The sequence below is a fragment of the Meleagris gallopavo genome, chromosome 13, assembly GCF_000146605.3.
Source record: "Meleagris gallopavo isolate NT-WF06-2002-E0010 breed Aviagen turkey brand Nicholas breeding stock chromosome 13, Turkey_5.1, whole genome shotgun sequence".
NCBI classification, from domain to species: Eukaryota; Metazoa; Chordata; class Aves; order Galliformes; family Phasianidae; genus Meleagris; species Meleagris gallopavo.
This window is the reverse complement of record NC_015023.2, coordinates 927,326-939,411: the sequence shown is the minus strand read 5'-3', so window position 1 is coordinate 939,411 and position 12,086 is coordinate 927,326.

Genomic DNA, 12,086 nt, shown 5'->3' with positions numbered 1-12,086 from the left:
TGCTGACAGTAGAAAACCAACTCCAGATGAAAAACATTTAACTTTGTTTAGGAATAGAAAATACATTCTGTTTTCTCAAAGAATGGCACGTATTATAAAGGTTCTCAATTTTAGGTCTTGTATGATGTTGCAAAAGAACTCACCAAAACAACCATTTTTTTGTCACATTTTCAGATTTAAAGTTCATAAGAATGGGATAAATTAATGCCCTCTCAGATTATGGTAGTATTTTTACCTACAGAACTCCTTAACAAAAAGAACAGATTCAATGTTAACAACTACAAACTCCCCCAAGCCCCACACTTTCTCTAATAAGAGCAAAACAGCAGGTTATTTCTGAGTTTTTTCTTGCCTATAATTGATTTCTAGATTTTAAATAATTTACATCTATTTCCTCATTGTATACCTACTATAGTTCCATCAGTCCAGAATTCAGCATTACCAGGGACATCACTAAAGACTGCAAGACAAAACCTCTAGCTCAAACATACACACATTTAGATCTTTTCTTTATGCATTTTCACTAGAAACGTGTTAAGACTTAATTTCCCTCTGCCCAGATAATAGTCCTCTTACAGCAGCCTCTATCTTCAGAGCAGTTCTACTTTCCACTAGAATGACTGGATATTTGATCAGAGATCAATTGAACTATTTCTCTCTGTAAATTCAAGCTAAGTGTAAAAGAGCAATAGATTTCAGATGCTGAATTTTATTACTGCAGAAAGCAGCATTTCAGTGGTATCCAGACAAAACACAAAATGGTTCTACCCATCATTCTCATGTCTACAGGGAACATATACTGCCCCAAGTCTATCATTCCTGCACTTGTCAACTGCCAATTGAAGTTCTGGAAACTCATCTCATAGTAATACTTCAGAATTTAGCCAAGCATATATTTTTTTTAATAGAGACAAAACGTATAATTATCTTGGTATTACCTAGTACTTCTTCCTTAGTAAAAAGAACTATTTCCAATATGTTTTCATTTATGTTTACTTTATTCCTGCTACAGTTCTGCATAGAATTCTGTTTGGAACTGATTAAAAACATAGTTTCATAAAATGTATGAAAATTAATTCTACTAGTCTCGGACGACTAAGGACTTTATGGACAATGTACCAAAACTGTGTCATAATGTAAAGCATAAAAACTTACAAATGAGTTTATGTATTTGTAGTTCAGCACTGTGGGATGTATTCACTCTCACAAGCAAATTCACATCTGAAGATATTCTGCAGTCTGTCAGTTTATTCCACATATTTTATCTCAACTCTCTTCCATGGGAGGCCAATGCCATTTAGATCCTGAAGTGATAGGTGACTTACAAATACCTGGCATAGATAAAGGTGACTGACAGGAGCAATAAGGAAGCAGCAAGCTGTTTCATGATGAAGAAATACTTATTTGGACTTTACCTCAAAAAGACACGTTTCAGACACAGAAACTGCCCTTTGCTTCTGCCCATGCCTATTCACCTTTTATCACATTTTCTAATACAGCCATGTTTCCTCATTTGCTTCTGTGTGATGGGAACTTTGGCTCTGAAGTAGATGTACCAATAAGTCAACATAGACGGCCAGGGGAAAAACCTTCAGCCCAGTCTTCCCTCAGCCCAGATTCAGACTGGCAATGTGATAGCCCCATGACTCCTTCCTCAAAAAATCTTGAAAAGTACCTGGAGATCTATAGGAAGGTAGGCAGAAATTCAGCAGTGACAGGAGAGATTGTACTGCCCTGCTGTGCTCATCCTTATACCAGAAAAGAACTCTCAGTATGACTCTCAGTTAATTCATGACCATAGCAAGGTTACTCCATGTAAATACATTCCTAATGATAATAATAACAATAAACAACTGACAAAATGAAGACTTATCCAAAACCTATCTAAAAGTAATGATAATAATAGCAGTTAAGAAAATGGAGCTCCTAAGTGCCCCATCAATAAATTAATTAAAGAACTTGTTACAGGCAGAATAAATATCACACACAGGCCTATGTGGCACAGTTGAAAAATGATCTGACAAACATGATGCCTCTAGAGGAATGAGCTAGCAGTTAAACAAGACAGGTTAATACCCTGCTTACATCCACAAGACATTCACAATGTTCCCTTGCAACTGCTGTGACTTGAGACTAAAAGCTTTAACCAATAAAAACTATTAAACCTTGGCAATAAAACAATGCCAACCACAAGAGACCACATGGCTATGGATCAATAGCTGGTATTTCCTTTAGAAATCATGTCACAGGGTTTTCAGTTTGAAAATAATTTTTTCTTGCTTTAAAACTTCAGAGAAAAAGAAAACTTGTTCAGGCTTAAGTGTAAAGAACTAAAAGCAGAAAGAAACAGTAGAGAATCACAGTATAATCACTCCCAAAAGGATGAAAATGAAACAGGTAACTCAGCATTTCTCCCCAAGGGTATGCCTCTGTAGGGTCAGTGTACCCACACACAATTATCCACAGTTACACTTAGTCTCTAAGAGGAAATATATATTTTAAATAGCCACCAACCAAATATCTAAGGTATGGTAGCATCACTAATATCAATGAGAGCTTGTTTCAAATAATCAGTGTCTAGGATTCAAGCACTACACAGAAAGAAACACTAGGCCAGCACTGTGCTGCCTACACAAGCCAAACTCCCTTGAAATTAAGCAAGATTCTCCATAGGAATCATGCCTTTCAACTTTAAATGACTGTGCTCCCAGTATGAGGCAGTAGAACCAAACAGAGCTAAAACCCCTTCATCTGAGATGGGAACTTTTATCCTTCACCAGATCTTCATGACCGTGGTTTTTGACTTGCATATTTTTCAATACATCATTTAATATATTTGCAATGGATTATTTAAATTTACCTACCTCGTAATACCAGGTAATATTCTGCAACAAAGGAGAGAGTGCTCAAAGCATAGGTGAAAGAATATGTATGAAAGGTTAAATTAAGATTTAATTGTTATAAATTTTCCATCAGAACCCCTTCATCTTCTTCTCCCTCTTGCAACGCCTCTAACAAGACCAAAGACCCCCAGCTGGACTCTAAATTCAAGCAAAACTGAGGCTGAAATTGCCAGCCTCAGGAGGGCTTTCCAACTCTGCCAGGCTTTTTCTACGTCTTCAAGTAAAACCTACACACTGCCTTTTAGTTCCTGAGTTTCTGTCTTTCCCTCTTCCCTTCCGTGGGGAAAAAAAAAAAAAAAAAAAAAAAAAAGCTTCATTTATAAGTCTGACAGAGATATGAAGATAATACAGATCCCTGGACAGTCCAGACCTGAGATTCTCCAGTCCTACAGTCCTTCCTGTCCATGTTATTGCTAAAGGCATGGGGTGTTATATCGACACAGTAAATACATTTATCTTAACCAAACACTTGAGCCCAGCTAGGCAGCACTACATATTGTTTCTTTATGAAAAAGAAGAAAACATTATATTTAAACCACAATTAATTCTTAACAGAATGATTTGTTTGGCCTCAATGTACTCTGGAATTTCAATTCCTTGTGCCTTAATGGGGGAGCAGCTTTATCTCTCCCAATGTTAAAGGCCTTAGGAAGTTAAATCTGCAATCAAACTAATAGAAAAAGCAATACGGGACGTATATAAACTGAGCTGACTATCCTCAAATGTTTTCTCAGCATGTTGGCTGTTAGGAGATCAGACACCTGGATAGTAAATTACCAGAGTTTGATTTGTGTAACAGGCATTTTGTGTGTGGTTAGCAAATGAGCAGAAACAATCCAAAAATTCCCATAGTTACAGGCATCCATGTTCTGTTTTTGAAACGTCATTGCAAATCTACTTGGGAAGGAGCTTTGAAGGGCAGTTTTCCAGAAACAACTTAAATATATTTTCATGGGTCAATTTCTGAAGAATATTATTGTTTCTACTCTGAATAGTTTGACCTTCACGTTATTAAAATCAAAGTCACGCAAAGCCTTCTTTATATAAACTGAAATTAGGAAAATGTCACTTACACTGGCAAGAAAGGCTCAGAAGCATGCACACATGCATATACACACTCTGCATTTCAACTCCTAGCCAATTTTCTATTTCAGTAAATAAAGGAAAAGAGGAGATTGATGGAAGGAATAGTTTCCATTTCTTTCTCCATGATTTGATTTTTCTCCCTGCTATCCACATATCAGAGAGAAATATATTTAAGTAGAGTATCCACAGGAAGAAAGTTGAAATTTTAATGAATGTAGGAACAAATCTTCTGGACCACCTTCCTGTTTTCTGTTGTTTTTCTTTTCTACATAGTACATGATTTGTTTGGTTACTGGAGCACTCATTTTGGGCAATAAGGTGAAAGTGTGGTGAAGAATTTCTGCTGCTGAGAGAAAGCATTAGGTCAGAAAGACGACAAATCAAGGGAGGAAAGTTCCTCCTCCGTGCTACCTTATCTCCTTTAAAGACTGAAAGATTTTATTCTTCCATGATTCAAAGTCAATAGATGCAAAGACATAATAACCAGTTGACCTTAATGAGTAATAAAAGACTTGCACTGCTTCTTCCTGCCACTAATAAGTACCACTAACTCCTCCTGCTTTAGCATCCTTTTACTCCCTCTCCCACTGCTTATCTTGCAGCGTAACTAAAGGTCAGCTTTTTTAAAGACTGTTTCTGCCCATTACTAGTTTGAAAATCAGAAGTCAGCCAATATATTAAAACAATACTAGTGCTACTGGTTGATCTAGAACTGCAATCATGGATAGGTCAAATAAAATGGCATGGAAAGAGAGACAGAAACCAGAAATAATACGGCAGAAGCCAAAGGTGAAGAGAGGAAGATATTTCTTAATGGCACAAGCATTTCATAATGGTTATTCTTCTAGAAAAGCTTAATTTTACACATATTCTTGTCATTACTACAGGCCAAATTATAAATAACTTCACCTCAGCCATTTTTTTTCCAAGACATTTTAAATATTTATTGACTTGTTAAGGCACCATGACTCCCAGCTGTACTGAGTGGGAAAAGCAGAATACTTGCAGAAAATGACCCCCAAGAGCTGAAATGAGCTGTTAAACACCTTGACAGGGCCTGCACAACACACTCACACTTCCAACTTCTGATAGCTCTCGGGGTACAACAGCAAACTCCCCAGTCCAGAAACAGAGTCCAGATGCTGAGAATTTAGTGGGAAGAACAGTTGGTACAGGTGGAGAGAAGGAACAGAATATTGTAGTTGAGAATGGGAACAGCAAAGGAGGAAGAAATGTTGCTTCTCTACAGGAAGTTTTTGTTGGCTAAATTAACAGCTGAAGCTCAGATTCACACACACACAAACATACACATACTCTGCCAATGAGGAGCAAGAAATGCCAAACATTCCAAACAAGAGTTGGTAAGACTTCAATCCCCTAATCATCTTGTATGCTTTCTGTCACAGAAGTATTTATTATTGAAAGACTAAAAGGAGTTCTAAAACAGATTATTGATATTACTTCTGGAGTGAACGTCCATAAACCCAAGTTCTATGGTGAGTGTCAAGATTCAGGGCTCAGAGGGAGAGAAAAATAAGAATTAATGAATTCAGCTTTGCTTTTGTAAGGCACACCCTCCCAGTCTCATGCTGATAAAACCTTTATGCCACTCCATCATATATTCTCTCTCTCTCTCTCAATTTTAATTTGAGTTTTCCCACATCATATGTAACATATGCAGAATACATGATGGTGCTCAGTATAAAGGTTTCATTAGCACTCATTTGGGATGCAGCATAACTCCCTTATGATTTCACAACATGGAAGTGAGGGAGCCATTCCAAGTACCTCCTGCTGAAACATTTATAATGCAACAGCTATCACCCACTTTCTCTTTCACTCCACATCCACCCTCCACCCACACATGCTGCCTACCCCATTACAAGCTCAATTTTGTTTAGTTTCTAAGGACTGGATAAACAGACCGTGGTTCTATATGCTTGCATCTAGTTCTCATATCTTCTATATTAGCATCATTTAAAATATTCTATTTATGTGTTTTTATTGGTGATAGAGTTAAAATAAAATTACATAATTTAAAAAATGAATAAAATTAAATAAAATAAATAAAACTCACATCCCTACCTAAATGCCTTCTCATTTCCCTCTCCCCCCCCCCCAAATAAATGCTGCTAAAAGCTATTGAAGGAATTCAATTAACATTGTATCTTCTATACAATATACTTTCTGAGGAATCTGTATGGAAGAAAGGGTTCCAGAAAAGCTAAAAAAAATAAATGTTTTAGTAACATGCAATTGTGTGTCTTATTTTGCCAGTCACCAAAATAAGATGGAAATGTGTATTTATTTTAAGTAATCAATTACTAAAAGTCCCAGTGTCTTTGAACGTACCTGTCATTGTAAGGTTAGGTACTATACATAGTCTCTAATTGTACTGGGAAAAACTATGTTAGTATGAAAAGCTATTAGACAGAGTAAGAAACTTTTGGGTGCAATGCAGTGTTAATGAGAGCTCATTACTTTACTGCCAGTTTTGACATACTGCATGTTTTTCTTACAGTCCAGCTCCCCAAGCAAAGGAAGGTTTATTTCTCTAAAAAAGGTAAAGTAAAAATATTATTTCCCTCTGTCTCCAAATATAAAAAAAAAGTAGAATAAAAGAATAAACAAGTTAGATCCCCATTACTTTAAACTACCCTAATTATGTAAGATTAGCAATTTATGACTTTCAAAGAAGTACAGATAGTGACTTAATGAATATTTGCTATCAGAAATGGCAGGCACGTGCCTGTCGGGAGGAAGGAGCTGCCATCCCTGGCACCAGGCTGCAGTGCTCCAGGCATCGCATCGCCACCTGAAGCCACACAACTCATTGGAGCAGTATTTACTCTTCAGCTTTATGTACTGCAAGAAACATGAGGCCGTTGCTTCTGATTTCAAAACTAACAAAACTAAAACTAATAAAGACACATTCTTTATTAGTTTTAGATGGCCTCTTAATGATGAAATAATGAAAGATGTATACAGACATCTATATGCTCTGCATTGTTAATTTTTAGTTACATGTTTTGTAAAAAGATGGGCTTTTCATACAGATTCAATTTTAAGCTGAAGCTGTTAGAATAATAGTATTCTTTATTCTTAACTTTTCTAATATTAAAAAAGTGGTAAAATTATAAACAGAACATATTATATCAATACAAAACTTCCAGACCTTTGTAGTGTTCATTCTAGGAACACATCTTTAGATCAGACTGCTTCTTTCTTGGCTTTCAGATATCCATGTTAATTGCATGGGCTATTCTGCATTCCCACAGATTACAAAGAGTTATGCTAGACTCTTTCTAGAAGGTTACATGCCTTTCTGCCTCTGCCAGATGAGTAAAAGGAAATGATCTCATTGTTACAGCTGTAGCATCAGAGTGGCACTGGCAAGATTATATAAATTTGCTAAAACTTCCATTCTTTCTAGTTTTAGATGCGGACAAGACACGAGACCCAATCTGAATCTCGCCTTATAATGATATTTCTCTGTCCTTTTGTATTCTTGACCGTATTTTACAGATGCCTTCTTTTCAGATAATTAGAAGTGATACAGTCCATTTCTTTTCTCTTTCATTGCTCAATTTAAAGCACTCGTATGTGAATAACTCCAGCATGTTTGTTTTGAAAAGTTAAAAACATCACTCTGTACATAAACTTAGTCTAATTACTATTGTTATCTGTTTATAATGTACTAAGAAACCTTGGTGCAGATACGCATGTACTTCTCTAATGCACAGATGTGAACACAACAGCAGAACTCAGCACTCCACTGCTTAGCCATGGATATCGTAAAGGAGGACACATAATTCTTGCATCTCAGTATTGAGCCCCTGCCTTTATCATACAATTCATTTATCTAAAGGATATATAAAATCTAATACAAGAGGGGTCTAATTTTAATTGGTCTTTTTGGACTCTATCTAAAACAGATAAAGAATGGTAATGGTAGCAAACCATACTTGTTCCCATCAGAATTTCTTCCTATTATTTCATTCTTGTGCCCTTCACTGAGACTATAAAAAAATATTTTGTTAGTAAATCAAAGGCTTAGTTGCTACTGCTGGCCTTTAGGAGGGGAGCTCTGGTTGACATTTCCTAAATTAAAATTCCTTCGTTTTATAGGACTCAGGTGATGCTTCAACACAGACTCACTTCTGGATACAAAAGTTTTCAATTTAGCCTTAGGAACTGCTAATGCAACTCTGAAAAAGAATTTCTAAATCGAAACAAACAGAACACCCCATGAAATGCTTTGAATAAATAATTTTTCAAAATATTTAACAGGAATTATCTCATTAAGTACTGTACAACTTTCAGACACACTTTAAGGAGATCCCAGTGGGCCAGCACTGTGGTGTTCCCCTCAGTGACTCCTGCAGGCCTGAAAAGGCATCGCAGATCTCACCACCTGTGCTCCAAATTCAAGGCACATTCCTGTCCAATACAAACAGAGACAGTTTGTATATAAAACAAATCAAATGACAAACCCTACCAAAACAAAATGCTCCACTGCACACACTATTCTCCCTTAGGGAGAGAATCAGAGAACAAAACACGAGACAGATGTAAGTCATGTTGCTTAATGCACTCCTGGAAGGCACTCGTAAAAAGCCTATTTTAAAAACAGAATAATTTCCTGTTCCTACTCCTTTTCTTCTATGCCACAACAATTTTGAAACTGGAGATAAAGTTTTGCACAGTTACAGTACGATCAGCCCATCACAGGAAAATCAGAACCCAGTGTATCCTAAGTGTTTGAAAGAAATTCAGGTCAATGAAACCCATGAAAAGCCACAGAGATAACCAAAGTCCAGGGCTACTGGGTCTCACAAGTTATATCTTGGTAAAACGAAGATAAAATAATTTGAATTTTCATTATATCTCTTCATAAACACAGCTACATCCTTACTTGCAGACCCTTAGCGTGCTCTAACACGGCTAGGTGGACTTTAAATATTTATAGGTCAAATCTGCTCTTTTTTAGTTTCTATTTTTTGCCAGTGACCACAAATGATAAAAAATGAATGACTAATTTGACTTCAAGAATATTGGCTCCAGTGATAAAATACAGTGGTGTTTGTACTAGCTATAGTTTAATCCCTGGCTAATGGAGTTTTGAAGTATCTTACATACATGTGGATTGCTCCAAAAGTACTGCCTCCTATTTATTTCTATGGAAGAATTAATTCCACATCTTTGCTTCAAACACACTTCCACGTCAGACATCATTTTGTCAAATTGCCCCTCTGCTGCCATCTGTCACACAAGAACAAAATGGAATGGTATATTGGTGGGAAGGTTCAACCTCTGCTGCCATACCACCAACATCCATCTCTGATGTCATGGGTCAACATAATAAAATAGAAGACGCTATTTTGAGCAGCCCTCATAACTTGCAAAACAATGAAAACCGTTCACTATCACTTCTACATATTTGTTCATAAATAAACTTTATTTTGGAAACAATATAGTAAATTCTAAATTCTTGGTCTTCTTTAGACTTAGAGTAGGATCTATAGCACCAGCTAAGGGCTGAAATTCCTTTCTGCCCCTTTGTAACACATCTGTCTAGAAGTTTTTAACACATTTACTTGACATGGGATGAAAATCCACATGTGGACTGCTGTACTGAATGACTGTAGTGCAGCAGTTATATTCTACCCTCATTCTTGGCACAATTTATCTTGCATTTAGCTCCCAAGTCTCTGCATTAATAATTGAGCCTTCCCATTAAGAGGAGTTTATAGTGCAACTCCTACATATGGATGTACATTATAGATTTTTAGCCTAAAAAGGGAAAGCATGGAAAGAGAAAGGAATTACAATGAAAAAATAATTAAATAAATAAATATAAAAATCAGCAAAGTTTCTGTTGCTAATTTAACTGGCATTATATATCACTGTATTCCAAGCCTCAAAATATTGCCTGAAAACATATGTGATTATCAGAAATACCATGTGAGTCCCAGCTGTGGCACAGCTCCAGAAGCCAGCACATGGGTCAGCATGTTTGGGGTGAGGGATGATAAGAAAAAACAGTCCATGAAGACCCCATATACTTTACCAGCACAATTAGCATGAACTATACCTCTAGGGAATGGCTTTCACAATCGCTGATTCTGATCCAGAAAACTGTGCATTTATTTGAGCTGTGTTAGTCAACACCAGCTACAGTGCACATTAACATGCAGTGTAATATGCAAAACAAATGTTGAGTTCCACCACCACAGACAGTGTTATTACGCTTTGTACTAAAAGTTTAAAACAGAATATTACCTAATTTATACTGCATGCAGGCGCGGCTTTGTGCTCAACTGAGGAATTAAAAGTCATTTGGACAGGAAGGAATGTGGAAATTTCTCCTGTTAAACACTCTGTCTGTCTAAATACATAAAAGGCTTTCACTTCCTTCAAAGGAGGCCACCAAAATGGGTATAGAATGTTGGCATGTTTCTAAAAGCATAAATTGATCAAATTTTTAGTAGAGCTATTAAAATGCAGAACTTATGTGTTGGTATTGTTTGGACTCTGTCTTAAATGTGTTTTTCTGCTTTCTCTGGACAGCCTTAGGATAAATACTTCAAAAGTAAACTTCCATGTCATATGGTATTCATTAAATAAATACAATTAATCATACTGGAACCACAGATTTGTAATTAAATAAAATCAGTTAGAGACCATTCATTTTCCACTGGAATGTGTAGTCTGAGGATATAGGATGATGAAGAAAAAACAATTCTAGTTCTAAAGTATCTGTAGAGAGCTTATTAACGTAGCACTCTTCATTCTGTTATCCTCAGGTGCTCAACATGATCGGCTTTCTTTAGATTTCTAGAGTGGAGCATCTCAGGCCATGGAAATGAGAAAGCTGAGAGCACAACCTTGAACCAGCTCCAGCAGACCCAAACACAAGCTTTCAGTGTAAAACAGTCCTGAAAACCCAACTTTCTGACTAGAAAACAGTTTTAAAAAATAAAAAACCCTTTGAACATTTTCTGAAAGACCTGACTTTAATTTCATAGGCACCGGGAGTGTTAGTGACACCGTGATTGCTCTGGAGAAGGCCTTTGCAATGAGACCTCATTAAAATGGGCAGACAGAGGCAATTGTCTGTCATTACTATCACTGATCGTGTCACAGCTGAAAGTGTTAGTTACAGCACTATCAAAAAGGTAAAGACATCCTTAATCTGTCAATTACAATAAAGAAAATCTCTCTGGCTGCAGTTCTCAAAAACTTGCCAGTCCGTCTTCCACCTAACGCATTTCAGATCACATTCGCTACCTACCTAACACACAGACTCTATTAAGTAAAGTGGAATCCTGTCCCCAGTTACAGCAGACCTTTGCAGTTTGCATCCAGAGCAGCAAATGATAGCACCTCGGTCCCACTACACTCCAGCAGCACCCACAGTGTTCAACCCCTCACCGAGGAAGGCGCTGTCACCCCACAGCTCAGCCCCGGCAATGTGCACACCTCTCCAATGCTATTTTAAGCTCACAAAACTCAACCGCCTGCACGAGCTCTGCCTCTGGGTGATTCAAACCCTTTTACCAGGCTGAGGTTTTTATATTGGTTTTGTAAATGTCTTAAGGGATAGAAAAATATCTTACACTAGCTAGAGATTCACTGAATATGCTAGGATGGTATATAGCACACTTAGGCCCGGCCTAAAATAAACAGGCTATAATTGGTCTCTTGTCCACATCTAAGGTAAAATAAGTGGCTAGGTTTTAAATAGTGCAGTGCTCAATGCAATCATAATGAATTTAGAAAGTGCTGAACAGTTTCAGAAATGAGGACAAACATTTTTTGCAGCTTAGATATGAATAAGAATCTAACCCGAGGCTGTAGTTCTCCAAAAATCCTACTGCCCTACATTTGTTTTTCACTTCTTTTCTGTTTTCACACACATATACAAGAAAAAGAGTACTCTCCTGGACTCCATCCTACTCTTTTCTCCACAGGGGAAACTCAAGATGAATGAGTCAGTTCCAAAGTCATGAAGTTCAGTAAAGTTTCCATCTATACAAATTAAGTTCACCCTTTCCTACCTAAACTGCACACGCAATGATTTTGCAGGATTAAAAA